Below are 24,427 nucleotides of genomic sequence, written 5' to 3' on the forward strand. Positions count from 1 at the left end.
GAAATCATCCTGCTCATCATTTCTTATAACACAATAATATTCTATCACAATCATATACAACAGTTTGTTTAGCCATTCCCCAACTGAGGGGCATCCAGTCAATTTCCAATTCTTAGCTACCACAAAAAGAGCTGCTATAAATATTTTTTATATACGTAGGTCCTTTTCCTTTTTTATTTATTTAGGATATTGGCCTATCAGTGGTTTTGCTGACTCAAAGGGTATGCACAGTTCTATAGTCTTTTAGGCATAGTTCCAAATTGCTCTCCAAAATAGTGGTATCAGTTCACAACTCCACCAACAGTGCATTAGTTTCCCAATTTTCCCAAATCCCCTCCACCATTTATCATTTTCCTTCTTTGTCATATAAGCCAATCTGATAGGTAGGAGGCAGTACCTCAGAGTTGTTATAATTTGCATTTCTCTGATAAATAGGGATGTAGAGCACTTTTATGCCTATAAATCACTTTGATTTATTTATTTTAAAACTGCCTGTTCATATCCTTTGACCATTTATCAATTTGGGAATGACCTGCATTTTTATAAATTTGACTCAATTTTCTATATATTTGAGAAATGAGGCCTTTATCAGAGATATTTGTTGCAATTTTTCCAGTTTCCTGCTTTACTTTTAATTTTGGTTGCACTGGTTTTGTTTTGCAAGAAACTTTCTAATTTTATATGATCAAAATTATCTATTTTTTATTTTGTAATGGGCTCTATATTTTCTTTGATCCTAAATTCTTCCTTATCCATACATCTGACAAACAAGCTATTCTATGCTCTCATAATTTTCTTATGGCATACCTTATCCTTTATGTGTAAATCATGTACCCATGTTGACCTAGTTTTTCCAACAGTTTTTATCAAAAAATGAGGTTTTGTTCTAAACTCTTAGATCTTTGGGTTTATCATATACTAAATTATTATGGTCACTTACTATAATGTAATATGTATACTTCTTGCTATTCCTAGTGGCTCTGTACTATGGCCATGGAATCTCCCAGTCTCTCATACCAAGTCAAGGAAAGGGTGTAAAGCCTAAAATCCTCCTATCTTTTGGAATCATCTTTCCAGTATAACATGAGGGCAAAGATAACCTGAATAATCCTTTTATTTTCTTTTTTGCTCCAACAGTTGTCACTGTTTTCTCTCTACAGACCCTTTCTCTCCTTTGTCCTCCTTGATCTTTCTTATCTCATTCAGTCTTCACACACCATATATACATATACCACTTCTGACTGTCAGCCTCACCACCATATATATCCCTCCTGATGGGCACACATTATATCCTGCAATTACTGAAATGGGAAAAAAGAGGATCTAGCACAGGTACACAGAATTCTATGATTCTATCAAACTCCAAAATAACCATTGCCACAGAACAATCCAAGTTTTCTAGGCTACTGAAATTTAACTGTGCCAACTAATCTTTAAAAAGTACTTGGAATACTCAGGTGCTTTGGAAATGTTCTCATAATGCAGACATTTCTTTTCATTTTTTTTCACTGCAATGCAATTTGACTTTTACAAGCAAATGATCAGTAAATAAGCATTTATGAACTACCTATTGCATTCTAGGTCCTAGCAATACAAAAACAAACATGAAACCACTCTAGCCCTCAAGGAACTTATAGTCTAACAGGGAAGAGAGCATATATATTTGGTAATATAAGTATTATGCACAATTTATACAAAGTAAATACAAGGTAGCCTATATCAGATTGCATGCTATCTTGTGGAGGAGGTAAGGGAGGAAGGAGAAAAATACTTGGAACTCAAAATTTTATAAAAGTGAATGCTGAAAAAAATTTAAAAGAAAAGGAAGGAACTATTGGCCCAAGGAAAGAAAAAATTAAAAAACAAACTGAACAATTCTTGAGTTGAGTTTTGAAGGAAAATGAGAATTCTAAGGGGTGGAAATGAAGAGGGAATGGCTGACAACTTAATTAAAAGAACAGATGGGAGAGGAGATGTCATGAGCAAGACAACTAGGTTGTACAGTTAGATAGAGAACTAGTCTTGGCTCAGGAAAACCTGAGTTCAAATCATACCTCAGATGTTAATAGCTGTGTAACCCTGGGTAAGTCACTTAATCCTGTTTGCCTCAGTTTCCACATCTGTAAAATTGGGGTAATAATTGCACTACCTCCAAAGTTTATTGTTAAGATAAAGTGAGATAATATTTGTAAACATGGTAAACCTTAAAGCACTATACAAATACCAGTAGTATTTTCAGGAATTGCAAAAAACAAAAAGGACAGCTTGGCTACACATGAACTCATTAATTTATAATAAAGTTTTAAAGGTAGATTAGGACCAGATTCTGAAGAACTTTAAATGCCAAGCAGACTAGTTTCTATTAAAGGCAAAAGCAGTAGGTAGCCACATTGAACTTTACTGAGGTGAATGGCATGGTCACATTATGTTTTAGAAATATCACTTTGATAGCTTTGTGGAGAATCTTTTGTCACAAAGATGAATTAGGAGGGAAGAATCTACTGTAGAATCTCAATGTCCAAAAATTCAGCTAGAATTAACTAAACATTACATGGATTGAAATTTATGGCAGGTCAAGTCAAAGGCAATGGAACATAACAGCTAATTAAAGTAAAATTACTTAACACTCCCTCCACTGACTCAGTTCACAGCATCACCATGCCTTCCTTAATGAATGACTTTCATGGGTCACTGTGGCTCACAAAATTCAATACCTTATGACTGACCTTCTCTGCATTCCTAGCTAGCCTGGTCTTTGAATAATTGACATTCCTAACCCATCACCAGGTCCCTCTTCCAAGTTTCTCCAGCGTGGGAGAACCTACTGGTACTTGTAGTCCACAGACAAACCCTTTGGGAATCCAGCATCTCCTCCATGGTTAAATGAAGTATTAGAACAGGGATTTTTAAATATTTTTTTCTTATTGTGAACTTAACTATCAATAAACACAATTTCAAGATTCAAAGAAGATCAAGAAGACAATTGTGCAAGAAACTATGAGCTTCCATTACATTACATACAATGTGTTCTTTTAAAGAACTATATCAGTCAGTGACGTGCTTTTATTAGGTATCTACAATGTACCAGACACTGTGCTAAGCCCTTGGGAAACAAAGAAAGGTAAATAAAGATAGTCCCTGCCTTTGAGATCACAATCCAAAGGAGAAACAACACACAAACAACTATGTGCAAACAAGTTATGCACAGGATAAATAGGAAATAATAACAGAGGGAAGGTCTAGAATTACAGGGTATTGGAAGAGGTTTCTTATAGCCGGTGGGATTTTAACTACAACTTTCAGGAAGCCAGAGAAGCTAGAAGACAGAGATAAAGAGGGAGAGTATGTGTAGTTTTTTGTTTGTATACATAAACACATACCACACCCACATATATTATAGGTGTGTGTATGTGTGTGTTATATGTATGTGTATATATACATATACACATATATACATTATATGTATAATATACATAAAGGATACTAGACTGGTTTGCCATTTCCTTCTCCAGCTCATTTTACAGAGCAGGAAACTGAGGCAGACAGTGTTAAGTGACTTGTCCAGGGTCACACAGCTAGTATCTGAGGCCAGATTTGAACTCAGGAAGATGAGTTTTCCTGACTCTAGGTTCAGTATTCTATGCATTGTGCCGCCTAGCTGCACTATAGATCATATTTGTGTGTGGATACACATATATATCCATATACACACACATATATATACATATGTGTATATATGCATATATGTGATGTGTGTATGTGTATATATGCATATACCGTGTTTCCCCGATAATAAGACCTCTCCCAAAAATAAGCCCTCCCCTTACTGGGTAAGATTCCTCTAAAATAAGCCCTCCCCAAAAAATAAGCCCTATTGAGATTGCTACTGTAGTGAAGATGATCCCCTGCACTACACGCTGCATTACGGTACCCTCTGTATGCACCGTCCCCCCCCCCCCCCCCCGGTGAAACGCACGCCGCACTCTGAGCTGCATCCAATCAGAGCTGCAGCAGTGAGCGCGTCATCCTGTTCTTCCCCAGTGATTTGCTTATTGAATAAAGGTACATTTTTTTGTTCACATTTACCTGTTTATTAAAATTGCTGTCAATGTTCATTAAAATAAGCCCTCCCCTGAAAATAAGCCCTCTGGTGTTTTTCTGTCCAAAAAAAAAATAATAAGACAGTGTCTTAATTATCGGGGAAACACGGTATGAGTGTGATGTCCAATTATTTCAGTCATGTTGACTTTTTGTGACTTCATTTGGGGTTTTCTTGGCAAAGATAATAGAGTGCTTTTCCATTTTCTTGTCCAGCTCATTTCACAGATGAACAAACTGAGGAAAACCAAGTTAAGTAACTGGCCCAGGGTCATACAGATAGTGTCTGAGACCAGATTTGAACTCAGAAAGATGAGTCTTCCTGACTTGAGGCCTGGTACTCTATTCACTACTCTACCTAGCTACCTCAAACTACATTTCTGTGTGCATATACATTTAAATATGTATATATAGAAAATACATGTAATTTTGCATGTGTACGAATACATACATGTAAATTTTTATAAGGTAGTAACAAAAATCACTATATCTTTGGCCCCTTCTGCACCATTTTTGTTTTCTTTCATATGTTTTCAAAATGTTTCACTGATGCGCTTTTTTAATATCTCTCATTACCCCACCTCTGCACTCTCTAAATAAAAGCCTTGTAGGAATTATATATAGACAACCAAATGAATCAACAATTTAGTGGAGGATAGACAGCAATGCTCTATACACATCAGGCAACTAATAAATGTTAGTGCCATTACAATAATAGCTCTCATTTATGAAGTGCCTTCAAACTTTGCAAAAGCACTTTGCATACATCATCTCACTTGATAAATGCTATAGTGTAACATGGGGGCTAGCCTATGATGTGGGTGTCAATCTTGCCCAATGACAATCAACATCATAAAGGGATTTCACCATGTGTTTCTTTGGAGAACTACAACAACATTTTACAGAATCCATAAAATTTCAATTCCAATGGAACTTTGAGCCATATGGAAAACATTTTCTGCAGGAAGTTCTGTCCCTTAATCTTGTTTCTAATAAAAAGGCATTCATTACCCTATAGTCCATTAAAAAGATTCCATTCATGAATAAGAATCATGAGAGATAATGCTTCATAGACATTATGGAGTTCATAGAACTTGGTACAGTGGGTTGAGAAGAGATACTTCTTTTCAACTATTTTATTTAATTACATGATCATGGTGGTTTTAAACACTGGGTCCATTTAAATAAATTAAAACAATAAATTTGATGCAAAGAGCCAAAGGGCAAATTCCATACTGTATCCTGTTTCATAAATACATATTCATCCATATATGGATTGTCCCCAATAGGTTTTACCTGTAAAATGAAATTTCTTTGAAAGGAAAAAAAAAGTAAGTAAATAGTGAAAAAAAATCACATGAAATTATATTTACTATAAAAATTGGACAAGTCGGATAATTGAGGAATGGAATAGATGACTGAGCATGGGCTTCAAAGTTTCCCAAACTGGTGCGAAAGGGAAAGACAATTTGACTTAAGTAGCCACTGTTCTCACATGGACCAACCTACTTTTGAATAGAGGGAGGACAAAAGAGACCAGGGAGAGGAAACTTAAAATTTAACTTCCTATCTATCACAACTTTATCTCATGACTTGGGAGGCAAAAGCCATTATGCACAAGCTTGATGGTATTGAGGGTGGGTGAGTGGGAAGTAGGATCTAGCTAATATTTGGATCAATAGGCAAATATCATAATGATGGAAGTGATGGTAGTGAGATGATGATGATGATGATGATGATGATGATGATGATGTTAGGCAAGATTTATAATTTCATTCATATACCGAACTCTTAGTGAAATAACTCCCTCTATCAATGAAGATAAGCATTTCCTTACAATTTATACTCTTAGAGCATTGCACAGAACACTAAGAGGTTAAGTGGCTTGTCCAGGATAACACATCTAGTAGGTTTCAGAGGCAGGATTTGAACCCATGTCTTTCCAAATCTGAAATCACCTCTCTATCTGCTACACAAGATTGTACTACATAACTTCTAAGTCTACTTTCAGCTCTAACATTCTTTGATTCTCCTTAAAAATCCATCTCTTGGCCTCAGAAAGTAGGTCAGTTTTTCCAGGCAAATTGTTTTAAGGTCCATGGCTATAGTTTGTCATTGTGAGCTTAATATGATCCTCATTCTGATTTTTTTTTTTTTTAGAAAATAATAACAATTGGGGCCGCTAGGTGGCTAAGTGAGTAGAGCATAGGCCTTGAAGTCAGAAGGACCTGGGTTTGGATCCGGCTTCAGACACTTCACACACACACACACACACACACACACACACACACACACACACACACACACCACCACCACCACCACCACCACCACCACCACCACCAAACTAGCCGTGTGACCTTGGGCAAGTCACTTAACCCTAACTGCCCTACCCTCCCCCCTCCAAAAAGTGAGGGAAAAAAAAGAAAATAATAATTTGGGCTTTTGGGGGCAGTTTTTAGCATTATTTTTCCTTGTGGTTGTCCATTGGGAGTTTAACTTTGATGTATTCAGGCATATTAAATATTGAGGTCTTCATTGTCAGTGTACTGGATTGTTTCATTTTTTAAAAAAATTTCACCAGGTGTTTCTATTAATTCTGGGATTTTTTAGATGTTCTCATAATAAAATATCCAATTTTTTTTTTGTTTTCATAACTTTTCTGGGCTGCCTGAGTTTGCTGCACCACAATCTATCTCCCAGTTCTATCAATTTGGTTTGCTTATTTTAATTCACTAATTTTTAACCATTTTCCACCTTCTCTTAACAGTGGTCAGTTTTGTTTTATGATAAGCTTTCTGTTGCTTAATTTTGTAAATTCTGGCAGAGCTTCTGTTGTAGCTTCCGTATTTGTTTTATTCATTGTGTTTCATTCCTTTTAAAAGTCTTAAATCACTTGATTTTTCATATAATCTTTCAAAACTTTCTTCAAGATCTTATGCCATTTGCCCTAATGATTTCTTTAATATTTCAAATTTTTGCTTCATTTCTTTGAATGCTATCATTTATTTATTTGAGGATGCTGTCAGGATACTATATCTAGTTTCATTTTGATTGATTCTGGTGATTTAGTTCGTTCAGTTGCTCTACTGTATTTTTAAATTACATTGCCACTTTGATTTGCTCATTTCAAATTATGGTTTATTTTTATTTTCTGGGTTTTTTAGACATTTCTCTTCTCTTTACTATTTCAATTGGAGGAGGGTATAGTATAGAGCATGGATATTTGCTCCTATCTCTAAATTCCATATTCTTTGATTCTTAATACTGAGTAGCATATATTAAGCATGGAGAATGACTGATTCTATATTAGTAAAATAGAGAATTATTTAAATTCATAGTCAATAAAAGAGCTGAATCTTTAGTCACTATGGAGTGTCCATCAGATACTTAGAACACTTCTGATTTTGTGCTCTACTACTTAATGGGGGAGGTGGAGGATGTAATTGGGTATGGGTCAAAGGAAATCGTTAAAGCCGGTGAGAAAGCTAAAAGTTGTGAATGGTGGGAGGAGATACATGTATAGAAAAGCTAAAGGATCTACTCCATGAATGAACTTTTAATGATGGAGGCAATGATAACAAATAATTCATCTTTAAAAAGTAATAGATTTAGTTTCCAAGATCACCCATTATTCCAGAACTGATAAACAAGGATGATGGCCCCTTCATGACAGATGGACTAATATACAGAATGAGAAACTCATTTTTTGGATATAACCAACATGATGATTTGTTATATTTGACTATACCTCTGATACAGGAAATATATATTTCTTTCTTTTTACTTCTTCCTTTTTCCAGTGGATGGGGGAGGTGGGTGGGAGAAAAAAATAAATGCTAAGTAATTGAAAATGAAAAAAAATTTTGAAGGAAGCAATAATTTAAAAGATAATATTTAGGTTACAAAAGAAAACTCAGACAATGAAGGTTAGTAAGATGTTTCAAATAAAGACTGCAAATGTTATTCTTTCTTTGTAAAACCAGAAAGGTCTTATTTAGTCATAATAATCAGAGAACATGACAGCCTGGCTAATAAGATATTCAGGTTAACTTGCAGTTTACCATTCAGAATTACCAATTCTAAAATAATTAAAATTAAATTAAATATAGTCATAAATAAATTGTACTGGATTTTTTTTAATCTGGTTTTTAAAAAAAACTTCAGGATCATATTTATTAATCAGAACATCAAAAGTCATTCAGGATTATGATAGAAGATGCAAATAATTGAACATAATTATTACAGATTCTTTAACATAAATTGGAGTTGCTTTTTGGAATAAATCTCTGAGATGAATATTTTAGCCTATTACAAAGAAAATGCAACTGAAGGAAGGAAGGAAGAAAGGAAGGAAGGAAGGAAGGAAGGAAGGAAGGAAGGAAGAAGGGTATTTATTAAGTACTTGCTAGAACAAACCCTGAGCATAAAAACGTAATGAAGCAAAATAATCCAAGCCTTCAAGGATATTACATTCTAATTGGGAAACACAACACAAAGAGGGAGTTAGATGGGGCATTGGGTCACAGTACACATATATGATGGCACAGTATGGCAGAGTGGGCAGGAAGTATGGAAGATTAGGTCTCAACAAAATAAGGAAAAAGACTTATAAGAGCCAAAATATCCAAATTTACTCTTGAAAAGACAGTGAAAATTATATGGAGTCAACAGAAAATATGAATTATCATTATTATTATTATTATTATTCAGAAATAAGATTAATGTAAACAAGATCATAGTAGTCTCCTAAAGTTTCCTTGAGGAGGTCGAAGCTGAGAAACACTTTGAAAGATTGATAGTATTTGGAAGGAGGAAGGGAGAGAGGGGGAGGGAGAGAGAGAGAGAAAAATCATTTAATTCTTGGCCTTCCCATGAAAGTAAAATTCTGCTCTGGAGAATTACATATAGTAACAGAACTTGGGACCTATGGACCCTTTCAAAGAATAATATTTTTAAAAACTGAAGGAAATACATTTTAGTTAGGAGGTTAGTGAAAAGAATGGATTTTTTTTCCATCTAATTTCATAGACCCTTTTAATTCTATCTATGGACTCCTGTAATGCCATGCATGAGCAGCTTCCCAGAAAAATGCCACTGTGAATAGCTTTTAAGATTCTGATTACACAGTATAGTGAACATTCCATTTATTCAGTAACAAATCAAAGCAAAACATTCACAGAAAATCAATGTTCAACATTCACAATATTACAACTTATCACAGAAAATCACAATAGAATATTCACAACAGCTTAGTTTCCACAATAGTGGCCACAAAGCTTTGAACAAAGAACAATCATCTCAAAGTACAATAGTCAAAGTCTTTCACTCTTGGGGCACACTAAGTTAACTCAATCAGTCACTTATTCATCAATCAATTACTAAGTATCATTAATTACTATTTAAAATCATTAGAAAATACACAGACCCTCCACCCTTAGGTCAATAGTAAACTACAATTTCATCACTACTCAGTACCCACAGAGAGGTCTTTTCATCTTGACTCAAGGCAGGAAACTCCTACCTGAATCCACCAGTCACCTCGATTCAAAGGCATACAGCTCCCAGTTCCTTGTCCAGCTCTATGTGTAAGTCTTGCTCCACACTGAAGTTCACAGGGTTCAGTCCTCAAATTCTTCACAATTCTGTTCCTGGGAATTCAAGGCTCAACCAAACCACAAACAGAAAAAGTCTTAGCATTCCAGTCATGCTTCCTCAGTCTTCTGCAGCTCATTCAAAAAAATCAGAATCACCTTATCCAGCCTGGGGAGAGAGGGGAATGCTCCTGGGCTCCTGGGCTCCTCTTCAGCCTCCTGGGATTCTAGAAGAAGCTCTGCCACCACAAATTCTGAGGAAATTATGGCACAGTTCTTGATTCTCATTTCTCCTCTGTTGCTGCTCTGCCTCCAGATGCTGGTCCCAAGAAATCTGACTGTCCCTTCCTGGGGCTTTTCCTTATATACACACAGCATTAGCTTCCTATTTCAGCCAACCCCTTCTTGTTACATTAGTAACAGGAGATGGGAGTTCATACATTCTGTTTCCCCAACAGAGGCTTGATCAATTATTAAGTGCTAAGTACCTGCTACCTTTGCTTAATTTGAAACAAAGTGCTAAGTACCTGCTTATTTGCCAATACAAAAAGGGGTCTCCAAATTCAAATTACATTACCATTACACCTCCTTGAAGGTCTCTGTAACTCAGACTAAAATCCCTGGCATAATCCCTTTTCAACATAAAGATACTTCTAAAAGTGAGCTATAATCTTTATATAGATAATTCTCAGATACATAACTAATACTAGGTTCTCTCTTGCACTACATTCTCACATCACTATGTAATTGCTGTTTTGAACATGACGTTGTTGTTGTTGTTGTTGTGCAGTTGTTTTCATTCATGTCCAACTCTTTGTGACCCTATTCAGGGTTTTTTTGACTGGGGTGGTGAATCTGTGGCCTTGGTAGCACATGTGGCCATCTAGGTCCTCAAGTGCAGCACTGTGACTGAATCCAAAATTCAAAGAACAAATCCTTTCCACAAAAAAGGGGGGGGGAGTCAAGATGGCAGAGTAGAAACAGGACCTCCTTATAGCTCTGGCTCTCACCACCCCCAATGATGTAAAAGGGGACTCCGAACAAACTTTGGAGCTACAAAACCCACAAAATGACACAGAGAAGCTAACGTCCCACTGAGGATAGCCAGGCAGGCCAGCAGGAATTGGCCAGCTCAGCGCTCTGGGAGCCAAGCCCAGCCCCACACTGAGGTTTTAGCCCAAGGGTAGACCTGACCAGCCACCAGCTGGAGGGACTCCAGATCACCAGCATCTGGGGAGGTCCAGAATTATCAAGACATAGATGCTAAGGACAAAGTGAGAGATCAGTGCAGTGTGCAGTTTGGGACCGAGTAGTTGGAAGTGCATCGGCTTTTGCCCACAGGGCGAGAAGCTGGTGAGGGCTGCTTCACAGCTGCTGCCACTTGGCAGCTTCAGCTCCTGGCCTGCAGGCTGTAGGGAGACCAAGAAATCAGTTGGAGGGGTAATCACTCTTGCTTTAACCTGCTTGGATCTGGATTGCAGTCTAGGGTAGAGGTCCTGTGGTGTTTGACCAGCTTGCCAGAGCATGTGGAGGCTTCAGAGAGGGCATACAACTAATACCTCTGGCAGCTGAGAAAACCCCAGCTCCCCTGTCTTGTAGCAGAGACCTACTGTGGCAAAAAGCCCAAAAGTCAAGTGATTAAGTGGCAACATGATCAGGCAAAGGAAACAAAGCAGACAGAAGATTCCAACATTAGACTCCTATTTTGGGGACAAAAAAGGATCAAAGCATGGAACAGGAGGAAGACAGTGAAGTCAGAACTCCTGCACCAAAAGCTTCAAAGGAAAATACGAGCTGGTTACAGGCCATAGAGGACCTTAAAAAGCAGATAAGAGAAGTGGAGGAAAAATTGGGAAGAAAAATTAGAACAATGCAAGAAAATTATGAAATGAGAGTCAATACCCTGACTGAGGAAAATCAAACCTTAAAAAATAGACTAACTGAAATGGCAAAAGAGGCTCAAAAAGGCAATTAGGAGAAGAATGCCTTAAAAAGCCAAATTTTCCAGACGGAAAAAGAATCTCAAAAGCTCATTGAGGAGAATCATTCCTTCAGAATTAGATTGGAGCAAATGGAAGCTAATGACTTCATGAGAAATCAAGATGCTGTTAAACAGATCCAAACAAATGAAAGAATAGAAGGCAATGTGAAATATCTCATGGGAAAAACCACTGACCTGGAAAATAGATCCAAGAGAGATAATTTTAAAATTATTGGACTACCTGAAAGCCATGATCAAAGAAAGAACCTAGAAATTATCCTCCAAGAAAATCTCAAGGAAAACTGCCCTGATGTTTTAGAACTAGAGGGCAAAATAGAGGTTGAAAGAATCCACTGATCACCTCCTGAAAAAGATCCCAAAAAGAAAACTCCTAAGAATATTATAGCCAGGTTCTGAAATGCCAAGATCAAGGAGAGAATATTACAAGCAGCCAGGAAGAAACAATTTTAATATTGTGTAAACACAATCAGGATAACTCAGGATCTGGCAGCTTCTACACTGAGGGATCGAAGGGCTTGGAATATGATATTCTGGAGGTCAAAGGAGCTGGGATTAAAACCAAGAATCACCTACCCAGCAAAACTGAGTATCATGTTTCAGGGGAAAATATGATCATTCAGTGGAATAGAGGACTTTCAAGCATTCTTGATGAAAAAAACAGAGTTGAATAGAAAATGTGACATTCAGATACAAGAAGCAAGAGAAGCATGAGAAGTTAAACAGGGAAAAGAAATCATAAGGAACTTATCAAATTTGAACTATTAACATTTCTACATGGAAAAATGATCATTGTAAATGATGAAACTTTTCTCGGTATGAAAATAGTTAGAGGGAATATATATATACATACATATATATATATATATATATATATATATGTGTGTGTGTATCGGAGGGTATACAGGAGTATGAATACATATGTGAATGTGTGTATATATGTATACAGGTGAGGGCACAGGACCAATTTAATAGGAAGGGATGACACTTAAAAGGTGAAATCAAGAGGTGAGAGAGGAATATACTAAGAGGAGATGGGGAGAGACAGAATGGGGTAAACTATCTCATATAGAAGAGGCAAAGGAAAATGGTCACAATGGATGGGAAGACTAGGAAAGCTAAAAGGAAGGGGTGAACCTTATTCTCATTGAATTTGACTCAGGGAGGGAATGAAATACACACCAAATAGGGTATCTCACCCTACAGGAGAGTAGGGGGGAAGGGAATGAGAGGTGGTATGATGGAAGGGACGGCAGGCTGGGGTGGAGGGAAGTTGGAAGCATCCACTTTTGAAAAGGGATGGGATCAAAGTAGAGAATAGGTGGGAGGTGGGATAGGAGGGAGGGAAATATAGTCAGCCTTTTACAATATATCTACTATGTTAATGTTTTGCATTAGCTACACATGTACAACCTATACTGAACTGCTTATCTTCCCAGTAAGGGTGGGTGACAAGGGAGTAAGGGAATGAATCTGGAATTCAAAGTTTTAAAATCAAATGTTTAAAAAAAAAAAATATATATACTATTATTAATACTATTTTACATGTAATTGGGAAATAAGATATACAGACACTGGGGCATAGAGATCCACCATGCCCTACTGAAAAGTCAAAGGGGGTATGGCAGAAGATATGGAAGAGAGAAGATTGGAGGAGGAGATATCCTGTGGGACTGCTATTTTGGGGCAGTGGGTAGGGGAAAAACAGGGAGAAAATTTGTAACTCAAAATCTGGTGGAAATGAATGATGTAAATCAGAAGTTAATAAAGAATTTGAAAAATGGAAAAAATTATTTTGTATCTGCTTTGTATATTTTGTATCCATTATGTATATCATAATATTATATATTTACATATATTATTCTATATTATAACTGTATTATTATATTCATTATTATTTTTATCTCTTCCACTGGAAAAGGAAATGGCAAACCACTCCAATATCTTTCCCAGGAAAACCTCATGGATAGTACAGTTTATGGGTCTGTAACAGCAAGCACACTAGCATACTGAGGATGTCTGCTAGCACAGGTTCTTTGATCTGCTTTTCTAAAGGAAAACAACTCTAAAAGGAGTTAGCAAACTTACTTTAATCAAATGTATTTGTTATTCACTTAGTTCGGTGGGAAATTCAGCACCCTGAACTTCAGAGAAATACAAACTACAAGCAGATGAAAAATATAGACAGAGAAAATAACACAATTCAACAGACCAACAGACAGTGCTTCCAGCTGTCTTACCATTACATACACACATAGTTAGTTACTAGAGAGAAAAGCACCAAAATCTGGGTTTACAAAGCCAGAGGGTTCCTTAACAGCTACCCCAGAGTCTCATCTGGCCAAATCACACAACTCTTCCCATAAGTGAGTTCCAAAGCAAAACCTCACCTCAGAGAATATAGAGCCTTCTTTAAGGTCAGAGGACATCACAACCTTCATGACCCACTGCCTAATTACAAAGTAGCAAGGGTATGGGCCTTCTTGAAAAACAAGCCTCCCCCCAATCAAGCTTCTCTTGTTAGGCTCCATTTGAGGCCCATTAAGGGCCAAGGAAGATCTTCAAATTCCCTTACCATTACAGGGTCATGATCAAACACAACTGAACAACAGCAACAACCATATATACATATGTGTGTATATATATACATACACGCACACACACATAAAAATTGGAGCAGCTTGGTGGTGCAGTGCTGAGCCTGGAGTCAGGAAGACTCTTCTTTATGAGTTCAATTCCAGCCTCAGACACTTACTAGTTCTGTGACCTTGGGAAAGTCACTAACCCCATTTGCTTCAGTTTCCTCATCTATAAAATGAATTGGAAAATGAAATGGCAAACCATTTCGGTATCTTTGCCAAGAAAACCCCAAAGGGATCATGAAGAATCAGACTCAACTGAAAAACTACTAAACAATATAAATATATAATACATAATAATATAAATAATGTCATATATACACATTTATGAGAGACAGAGAGATATTAGAATCTAAGCTCCTTGAGGGCAAGGACTGTTTTACATTTGCTTTTTTATCCCCAGATCCTAGTGGGAGGAGCATAATAAAGACTTGTTGATTGATTGATTGATCTCTGTTATGGTCCACTGAAGAAGCTCTTAACACAGATAGGAGAGCATGATGCTGATCCTGAATTTTGCACTGAACTGGATTAAAAATTAACAGACCTGGGTGCCAGTCCTGGCTGTGATAACAACTAAATATGTGATCTTGAACTTTCCCTCTCTGGCTTTTAGTTCTCTTATTTGTAAAACAGAGAGTTTGAATTAGATAATCTTTAGGTGTCCTTTCAGCTCTTAGATTCTATGGTTCTGTGAAAAGCCTACTCATAAGAAACATTGTTAAAGGGAGTGAAACAAATGGTAAATGGTGTGAAATACAATATATTTTTAGATGTATCTAGTGTACAGTTCAATAAAGAACAGCATAAATGGGCAAAATAAAGTCTTGAAGTGGAGAGCTGGGATGACAGCTGATAATCTTCTACCTGAGTAATATTATGTCGTGCAGGAAACTACAGCCAGCACCACATAGGAACTACCTGAAGTTTGTCTCTATGTTGGCCATAAGAAAAAAAGGAAAGAGAGGTAGAGATCAAATGTTATTTGGTATACCAATAATACCAGAAATGGGAAATTACATTCACACTTGCTTTCCAGTTTCCATGGTTCTGAGCCCTGAGGCGATCCAAGAAATCACAATGTGATAATCCTAGTCAGTGGCAGAGAACCAAAGGGAAAAAAAAAAGGAAAGGGAAAAAAAAGGAAAACTTTCCAGGAGAGAAGGCATAAAATGCAACCTAAACTATTGACTATTCTGTAAGTTTTAATTTGTACCAACATTCAACACTCCCTAGAAATCCACCCATTCTTCCTTGCTAGTTTCAGGAGTCCAAGAACATATGGACTTTTTTTTTCTTTTAAATGTATTTATTTTTAGTTTTCAACATTCACTTCCACAAGATTTTGAGTTTCAAATTTCCTGCCCATCTCTTCCCTCCCCCTACCCCAAAACAGCATGCATTCTGATTACCCCTTCCCCCAATCTGCCCTCCCTTCTATAACCTCCCCCTTCTCTTATCCCCTTTCCCTTCTATTTTCCTGTAGGGCAAGACAGATTTCTATACCCCATTGTCTGTCTTATTCCCCAGTTCCATGTAAAACCAATTTTTAACATTCATTTTTAAAACTTTGAGTGCCAAATTCTCTCCCTTCCTCTCTCCCCACCCATCCTCACTGAGAAGGCAAACAATTCAATATAGATTATACTGTGTAGTCATGCAAAACACTTCCATAATAGTCATGTTGTGAAAATTTAACTATATTTCCCTCCATCCTATCCAATCCCCATTTATTCTACTCTCTCTTTTGACCCTGTCCTACCTCAAAAGGGTCTGCTTCTGATTACCCCCTCCCCCAATCTGTCCTCCCTTCCATCATCCCCCCTTTCTTATCCCCTTCCCCCCTACTTTCCTGTAGGGCAAGATAAATTTACATACCCAAATGAATGTGTATATTATTCCCTCCTTAAGCCAAATCCTATGAGAGTAAGGTTCATTCATTCCCTCTCACCTCCCCCCTCTTTCTCCTGTACTGTAAAAATTGTCTCTTGCCTCTTTTAAGTGAGATAATTTACCCTATTCTACCTCTCCCTTACTCCTTCTCCTAGTATATTCCTCTCACATTCTTCCATTTTATTTTTAGATATTATCTCTTCATATTCAACTCACCCTGTGCCATCTATCTATCTATCCCGTGTTTCCCCAATAATAAGACCTATCCCGAAAATAAGCCCTCCCCCTACTGTGTAAGATTCCTCTAAAATAAGCCCTCCCCCGAAAATAAGCCCTATTGAGATTGCTACTGTAGTGAAGGTGATCCCCTGCGCTACACGCTACATTACGGTACCCTCCGTATGCACCGTCCCCCCCCCCGGGTGAAACGCACGCCGCGCTCCAAGCTGCATCCAATCAGAGCTGCAGCAGTGAGCGCGTCATCCTATTCTTCCCCAGTGATTTGCTTGCTGGCGCCATTGAGAGCAGTGCCGCGGAGGAGAGCTGAGGCAGGACAACATAAAAACCCGGTATGTAAGCGGGAGTGAGGGGGCATGATGGAGGATAAAAAGGGCATGATGGAGGAAAAAAGAAGAACTCAGGGGGCATGATGGAGTGAAAAGAAGGACTGATGGTCATAATTTTATTATTCTGTCCGTTTTGACCCCCAGACATGAGTACAAAAAGGAAGAGCTATACTGTTGAGTATAAGAAAGCAATTGTAGAGGAGTCACATGTCATTGCTGTCAATGTTCATTAAAATAAGCCCTCCCCTGAAAATAAGCCCTCTGGTGTTTTTCTGTCCAAAAAAATTAATAAGACAGTGTCTTATTATCGGGGAAACACGGTATCTATCTATCTATCTATCTATCTATCTATCTATCTATCTATCATCTATCTATCTATCTATCTATCTATCTATTTACAGATATCTATAGATAGATAAATATAGATCTATTTCCCCCTCCAACTAACCTAATACTTAGAAAGGGCTCATGAGTTACAAATATCATCTTTCCATGTGTAATGGCAAGCAACCTAGTATTTTTCTGCTTGTTTCAGCTAGTCAAGTGCATTTGAGCATCACCTTTGATTGTATCAAGTATTCGTTGGAAACAGTATACATTGTGTTGCCCTTAATAGGCCTAAGAGAGTTTGGAGTCTTTCCCTGCCCTTAATAGGCCTAACATCATCACATGGAGCACATGGTGGGAGGAGTTCGCCAAAAGAGTAGAACGGGAAGGGTAGAACAGGAAGGAGCAGAGCACAGAAAAGCATAAGTACAAGCTGGGACCAGGCAGAAATGAGAGGGAAAATGCTTGTGATTTTGGAACTCTGTAGCACTCTATCTGTTGGTCTTTCAGCCAAAAGCACCCTGTCTGTTGTCTTTAGACAGAAGTCCTGAAAGAGGATTTTACTGCTATTACAGAAGCCCTGAAAGTGGACTTTACTGCTTTTACAGAAGTCCTGAGACTTTACTGTTGATTTATGTTTGATTTCTCCGATAGGAGCCTTCTCTGTTGATTTGTTTTACTTTGTCAGACAGAAAGTGAACTAAGATGACAGTACTGGCAATGTGTGAAAATATTGTTGTAGCTCTGTTAAGCCTTGTCTTCCTAGAGACAGAAACTTTGAAGAGCTTGGAGTGAAGCAGTAAGCTGAGAAAGAGAATGGGAGAAGGGAGCTGCCTACATGTGAATCCAGGTAAGAGCTGGGAACTAACAGTCTGTGGAAGAGAAGCCCTGGGGTTTGGAAGTCAGCCTCCAGTTAAAATGAAAGTGGACTTTGCTTGGATACTCAATATTGACTGATGATTGTAATTTACTGTGACCTAGGGGTGGATAGTGTTTGTACTTTCTGCTACCCATTAAGGATGTTGGCTTAAGGATGACTGGAAGTCAGCCTCTGGTTAAGATGAAAGAAGACTACTTGGGTACTCTGTATTGATTAATGAGATTGTGACTTACTATGACCTAGGGGTGAATGGTGTTTGTACTTTCTGCTATCTCTTAAAGATGATTGACTTATGGATGATTGAAAGCCAGCTTCAAGTCAAGATGAAAGAGGACTTCACTTGGATACCTTTATTGACTGATGAGATTATGATTTAGTGAATGATATGTTTTGTTTAAGACTATGGGGTCACCTTGGTAATAAGTTGTTATGTTATATTGTTGTGAATTTTGTGCTTTAGTTTCTTGAATGTTTTGCTTTAGTTTATTGTTGAAGAAATGTAGAGTTCACTATACTATGTGATTAGATCCTTTAAGTTATTCACAGCAGCAGTCCTCAGGAGAGCTGCTCATGATTGGCTTTATGCTATGTAGGAATGTGAATAGCTCATTTTTAGTAAGTCCCTTATGATTTCTCTTTCCTGTTTATCTTTTCATGCTTCTCTTGAGCCTTGTATTTAAATGTAAAATTTTTAATTCAGCTCTTATCTTTTTCATCAAGAATGCTTGAAAGTCCTCTATTTCATTGAGTTTCCATTTTTTCCCCTGAAGGATCATACTCAGTTTTGCTGGGTAGGTGATTCTTGGTTTTAATCCTAGCTCCTTTGACCTCTGTAATATAAATTCCAAGCCCTCCAATCCCTTAATGAAGAAGCAGCTAAATCTTGTGTTATTCTGATTGTGTTTCCACAATACTTGAATTGTTTCTTTCTGGCTGCTTGCAATATTTTCTCCTTCACCTGGGAAATCTGGAATTTAGCCATAATATTCCTTGGAGTTTTCCTTTTGGGATGTCTTTCAGGAGGTAATAAAAGGACTCCCTCAATTTCTATTTTACCCTCTGGTTCCAGAACATCAGGGCAGTTTTCCTTGAAGGAAATTTCTTGAAGGATGATGTCTAGGCTCTTTTTTTATCATGGTTTTCAGGTAGTGCAATAACTTTTAAATTATCTCTCTTCAATCTATTTTCCAGGTCATTTGTTATTTTCCAATGAGATATTTCACATTGTCTTCTATTTTTTTATTCTTTTGGTTTTGTTTTATAATTTCTTGATTTCTCACAGAGTCCTTAGCTTTCATTTTGTTTCATTCTTATTTTTAAGGAATTATTTTCTTCAGTGACCTTTTGGACCTCCTTTTCTGTTTCTGTTTTTTAAGGCATTCTTCTCATCGGCTTTTTGGGAACCTTTTGCCATTTTGGGTTAGTCTATTTTTAAGGGTGTCAATTTCTTCAGTATTTTTTGAGTCTCCTTTAGCAAACTGTTGACTCATTTTTCATGATTTCTTGCATCACTCTCATTTTTCTTCCCAATTTTTCCTCTGCTTCTCTTAGTTAATTTTCAAAATCCTTTTTGAGCTCTTCCATGGCCTGAGACATTTTTCTTGGAGACTTTGGGTATAGGAGCTTTGACTTTGTTGTCTTTTTCTGGTTGTATGTTTTGATCTTCTTTTTCACCAAGGTATGATTCTATAATCTGAGTTTTTTCTTCTGTTTGGTCATTTTCCCAGTCAATTACTCAACTATTTAGCTTTTTGTTAAGGTAGGGCTCCACTTCCAGTTTGGGAGATGTAGTATCCCAAGCTTCAGGGGTTTTGTTCAGCTTGTTTTCAGAGATACTTCTAGGGACCTGTAAATTTCCACCTCTTACAAGGTATTATGATCAAATGAGAGGTGTTTACTCCTCTCCTAGCCTGTACTCTGGTCTGTGAGTGACCACAAGCATTCTTTTCTGCTTTGGAACTGTGAGGAGGATTCCCTCTCCACTTCCATGATAAGCTCCTCCACACCAGCACTCCTCCTTGCCCCAGGATCATCACCCAGGACTGCAAAGATTCCAGCATAGGCAAAGCAAGAGAATCCTGCCTCAGTGCCAGCAAAGAGATACCTGCAATCCCCTTCTCATCAGCCACTCAATCCCCCTGCCATCTGTGGGCTGAAAGTTCCAGAAGCGGCCACTGCTCCACCCCAGGGCTAGAGCCAGACCTCACTCCTTTCTCACCCAGGTCCAAAAGATCTTTTCTGGTGACCTTCTAAGTTTTCTTTGGCATTTATGGGTTGAGAAGTCTGGAAACCATCACAGCTGCCAGTGATTCAGTGCCCTGAGGCCTGATCTGACCAGTCTGTACCATCAAGGCCCACACTAGACTGTGCTCTTCTCTCTTACTGGTGCAGAAAACCTTTCCTGTCAACCTTCCATGTTGTCTTGGACTGGAAATTTGTTTCATTCTGTCATTTTGTGGGTTCTGCTGCTCTAGAACTTGTTTAGCATCATTTTTATAGGTATTTGGAGGGGTTTGAGGAACATCTCAAGTAAGTCCCTGCTTTTACTCTGCCATCTTGGCTCTGCCCCTGACATATGAATTTTTTTTCTTTTTGGAGGGAGCAGGACAATTGGGGTTAAGTGACTTGCCTATCACATGGCTATTAAGTGTTAGGTGTTTGAGGCTGGATTTGAACTCAGGTCCTCCTGATTCCAGGGCCAGTGCTCTATTCATTGTGCCACCTAGCCACCCCTTCATATGGACTTTTTAAGAATACATTCAATTAAACTTGAGGGAAATAGGAGGGGATGGGGGGAGTGTTTAAACACACTTTAAGAATTTCCAGAAAAATTCCAGGACAATAGTGAACACTTAGAAAGGGAAATAGTGATCATTAGAAGCCAGCCAGGGTTCACTAAGAATAAATTCTGTGAAATCAATCTCATTTCCTTCCTTACTAGGGTTTTTTAGTCTGGTAGATCATGCCCTGCCACAGAATTAGTGTACCTGGATTTTCAGGAATAGATTTAGCAGAATCTCTCATCATATCTCTATGGACAAGATAGAGACGGTAGGCTAAATGATAGCACAGTTATACTCATAACAGATTGCTGGCTAATAAGTTTGTGTCAACAGTGAGAGAGGTGTGTAGTTATGTACCATAAAACTTGGTCCTCATTTTTTTAAAGACTTCTATGAAGCTATAAAAGGCATGCTTATTTAATCTGCAATGAAACAAAGAAGGGAGAGTTATACATATATGCTGAATGAAGAGATGAGTACAGAGCTTAACACATAATATTCGTTTAATAAATATTTATTAGCTGATTAGTTTTTGTTATTTAAATGCTTAAATATGCTAGTTGCTTTCTTAATGTTGAGCCATCCTTGTGTCCCAATTGGCTATAGTTAATTACTCTTGGATTTATTTCTGTGGTCTTCTTTTCCCTACAGGGTAGGGAACTTGCAGCCTTGAGGCCATATGTGACCCTCTAGGTCCTCCAAACTCTGTACTAAGCACTGGGGATACAAATAAAAACATAAAACGATCTCTGTCTCAAGGGGATCAATTTAGTTGGGGAGACAACATGCAAACAACTATGTACAGAGGAATTATACATAGAATAAATTGTAAATAATCAACAGAAAGAAGGCACTAGAACTTAGGGGATGAAAAATTGCTTCCTATAGAAAGTGAAATTTGATCTTTGAAGTTGGGCATGGGGGAGATCCAGTGAAAATACCTGCAGCTGAGAGATGGAGTGTCTTGTGTAAGGAACAGCAAGATGGCCACTATTACTGTAATTCAGAGTGAATAGAGAGTTGTAAGGTAAAAGAAAGCCAAAGGCAGGAGAGATAGAAGCTTATGAAGGCCTTTGAAAACCAAATAGAGCATTTCATATTTGATCTGTGAGTCAGTAGGGAGCCACTTGATATTATTGAGACTTAAGGCAGGCAGAACAGCCAGTAAACTATTGCAAGGTGATCAACAGTGTCAAAGTCTAGAGGTCAAAAGGGATGAGGACTGAGAAAATGCTATAAGATTTGGCCAGTAACTTTAGAGAGAGCAATTTCAGTTATATGATGAAGTCAGAAGCCAGATTGTAGAAAATTAAGAAAAAAAAAGTGAAAAGAAAAGCAGGAACACCTGTTTTAAATGGCCTTCTCAATGAATTTAACAAAAAGCAGGAGGGGGGGGAAGATGTGGTTCAAGGACTAGCAGGAATGGATAGATCAAATCATAATTTTTAAGGGCATGCTTATAGAGCACGTAGAGAATCAGTTAGTAGACAGAAAGAGATTGAAAATTAGTGAAAGAGTAGGATTATAGAGTTGGCTATGTACTGGAGAAGATGGGATGGAATGGAATCACTTGTGCATATAGAGGAGTTTGCTTTGGCAAGGAGAAGGGTCACTTCATTGTGTGAAATGAATAAAGAAGTAGATGGTGGCAGAAGAAATCTGGGTGATATGAAATGACAAATAGGGTAGAAAAGAGAGCTCTTGGTGAATAGCCTCAATTTTTTCAGTAAAATAAAGAGCAAGGTTCTCAGCCAGGAAGGTGGAAGGAGAGATGAAATGAAAGGCTTAAGGAGGAATGAGAATTGAAAGAGCTGCTGCAGTGAATGAGATAGAGAGTTAATTAGGGACTTGTAAAAAGAGTGCCTTGCAGCAGTGAGGGTCCAGTTGAGTTTATGTAACATAAATATTTTAGTGGACCAGTCAGCACAGTTTTGTGATTCCCCCCGCCCCCCACCAGGCCTCTTCAGTAGTTTTTGTATACAAGCACTTGCAGCAGATGGTGGGAGATGGCAAAGTGATGTGATAAGAGACCAAGGGACTCGAGAGAAGATGAAAATGCAGGGTTGAACTGGTTCAGCAAGGAGTCAAGATGGGCAAGGGTATAATTAGTACAAGGTTACAGTATAGAATAAGACTGAAAAATAAAAGAGAGGAACTGGAGGTGACAGAGTGGTGAAAGGATATGACTTGGGGTTGCAAAGTAGAGGGATAGGTAGAATGATGAGAGATTTTAATCAGGTAAGGGAATTTCAGTTCAATAACACAAAAGTCTTACATTTTAGGTTGGTGGCAAAACCTGGAGTATGACCAAGTAAGGATGTCTTCCCTCTCCACTATTATTTGACATAGCGCTAGAAATATTAGATACAGAAATAAGAAAAGAAGGTGAAATTAAAAATAAAAACATCAGGAAGAAGAGACAAAATTTCCTTTATTTGAATAGTATGATGATACACTGAGATGAAGTAAAGTAACAAGATATAAAACACACAAATCCATCAATATTTCTATATATTACTAACAAAAAACAAGAATAAATGATAGAGAAATTTTACTCAAAATAGGAACAAGCTGCATAAAATGCTGGGAATTAAGTTGCTAAGATAAATGCAATATTTACATAAAGAAAACTAAAAGACATTCTTTAGAGAAATAAAGGAATACAAAAATTTAGAGAAATGCTCATGGTTGGAACATGAAAATAAAATAACTATATAATTTAATTTGTGGAATTAGTACCATATATATCAAATTTTCAAGGTAATATTTAATAGTAATAGAGAAAATAATAATAAAATGCATTTGGAGGAAAATATCTGTCTAAAATATCAAGAGAAACAATAAAGTAGGGATGAAGGAAGCATAGCTATCAGTTCTCAAACTATATTGTAAAATTATAATCATCAAAACTATCTGCTACTAGTCTAAAAATAAAAAGTTTAATGAGTAAAATAGACTAGATAAACAAGAACCAGTAGCAATAAAACTTTCTAGCCCTGTGTTTGATAAACCCAAGAACATAAATTACTGGGTTAAGAATTACAATTCTTGGAAAAACTGGAATTCAGTTTGATAGAAGTTAGATTTGGACTAACATTATATACCATATATAATGAGACAGTGAGTCCCATATGTAGAGAGGCCCACCTGTGGCAAGGACTGTGGGAGTGTGGCTTGAAGGGAGACATAATAGGCATCTATAGCCACTTCTCCCCTTACCTTTGTGCAAGGGACACTTTCATTCCTTCCAGGAAGGAAAGTAGGATGCTAGGGCCAGAAGCCAAGTCATTATCATCTCCTCAGAGAGAGAGCATACCAGGCTAGAAGTATTTCTATCTGCTCCCTTAAATACCATTAATCTAAAGAATATGATTGGCTACAAGCTCACTTCTGATCAGTTTGTCATTATTACAGGGGAAAGAAGACTCCAAAATCTAGACCAAAAGGACAGTTTTGAAAGCTGCAGGTTGATCTTATGAAGTACTTTTTTTTGGAGGGGGAAAGGCAGGCCATTAGTGTTAAGTGACTTGCCCAAGGTCACGTGGCTAGTAAGTGTTAAGTGTCTGAGGCCAGATTTGAACTCAGGTCCTCCCGATTCCAGGGCCAGTGCTCTATTCACTGAGCCACCTAGCCTTCCCATAACTCCAAACT

At 37.6% G+C, this 24,427-nt stretch overlaps 1 protein-coding gene across 19 annotated transcripts in view; it reads right to left on the reverse strand.

The window, feature by feature from the left end:
- Nucleotides 1-24,427, reverse strand: part of LOC138145372 (protein FAM9A-like) — a 650,020-nt gene that overhangs the window by 446,210 nt on the left and 179,383 nt on the right. For 16 of the 19 annotated variants that reach the window (XR_011164218.1, XR_011164216.1, XR_011164214.1 and 13 more), the window contains exon 1: nt 9,620-10,050. The exons of the other annotated variants lie outside the window; for them this stretch is intronic. The gene's annotated coding sequence lies outside the window, so the exon portion shown is untranslated. Of the gene's footprint in view, nt 1-9,619; nt 10,051-24,427 lie in introns of those variants that run through there. 19 annotated transcript variants of the gene reach the window in all.

The sequence above is a fragment of the Petaurus breviceps genome, unplaced genomic scaffold, assembly GCF_028583685.1.
Source record: "Petaurus breviceps papuanus isolate PSGF00001 unplaced genomic scaffold, PetGlider_PUasm1.0 90734, whole genome shotgun sequence".
NCBI lineage: Eukaryota > Metazoa > Chordata > Mammalia > Diprotodontia > Petauridae > Petaurus > Petaurus breviceps.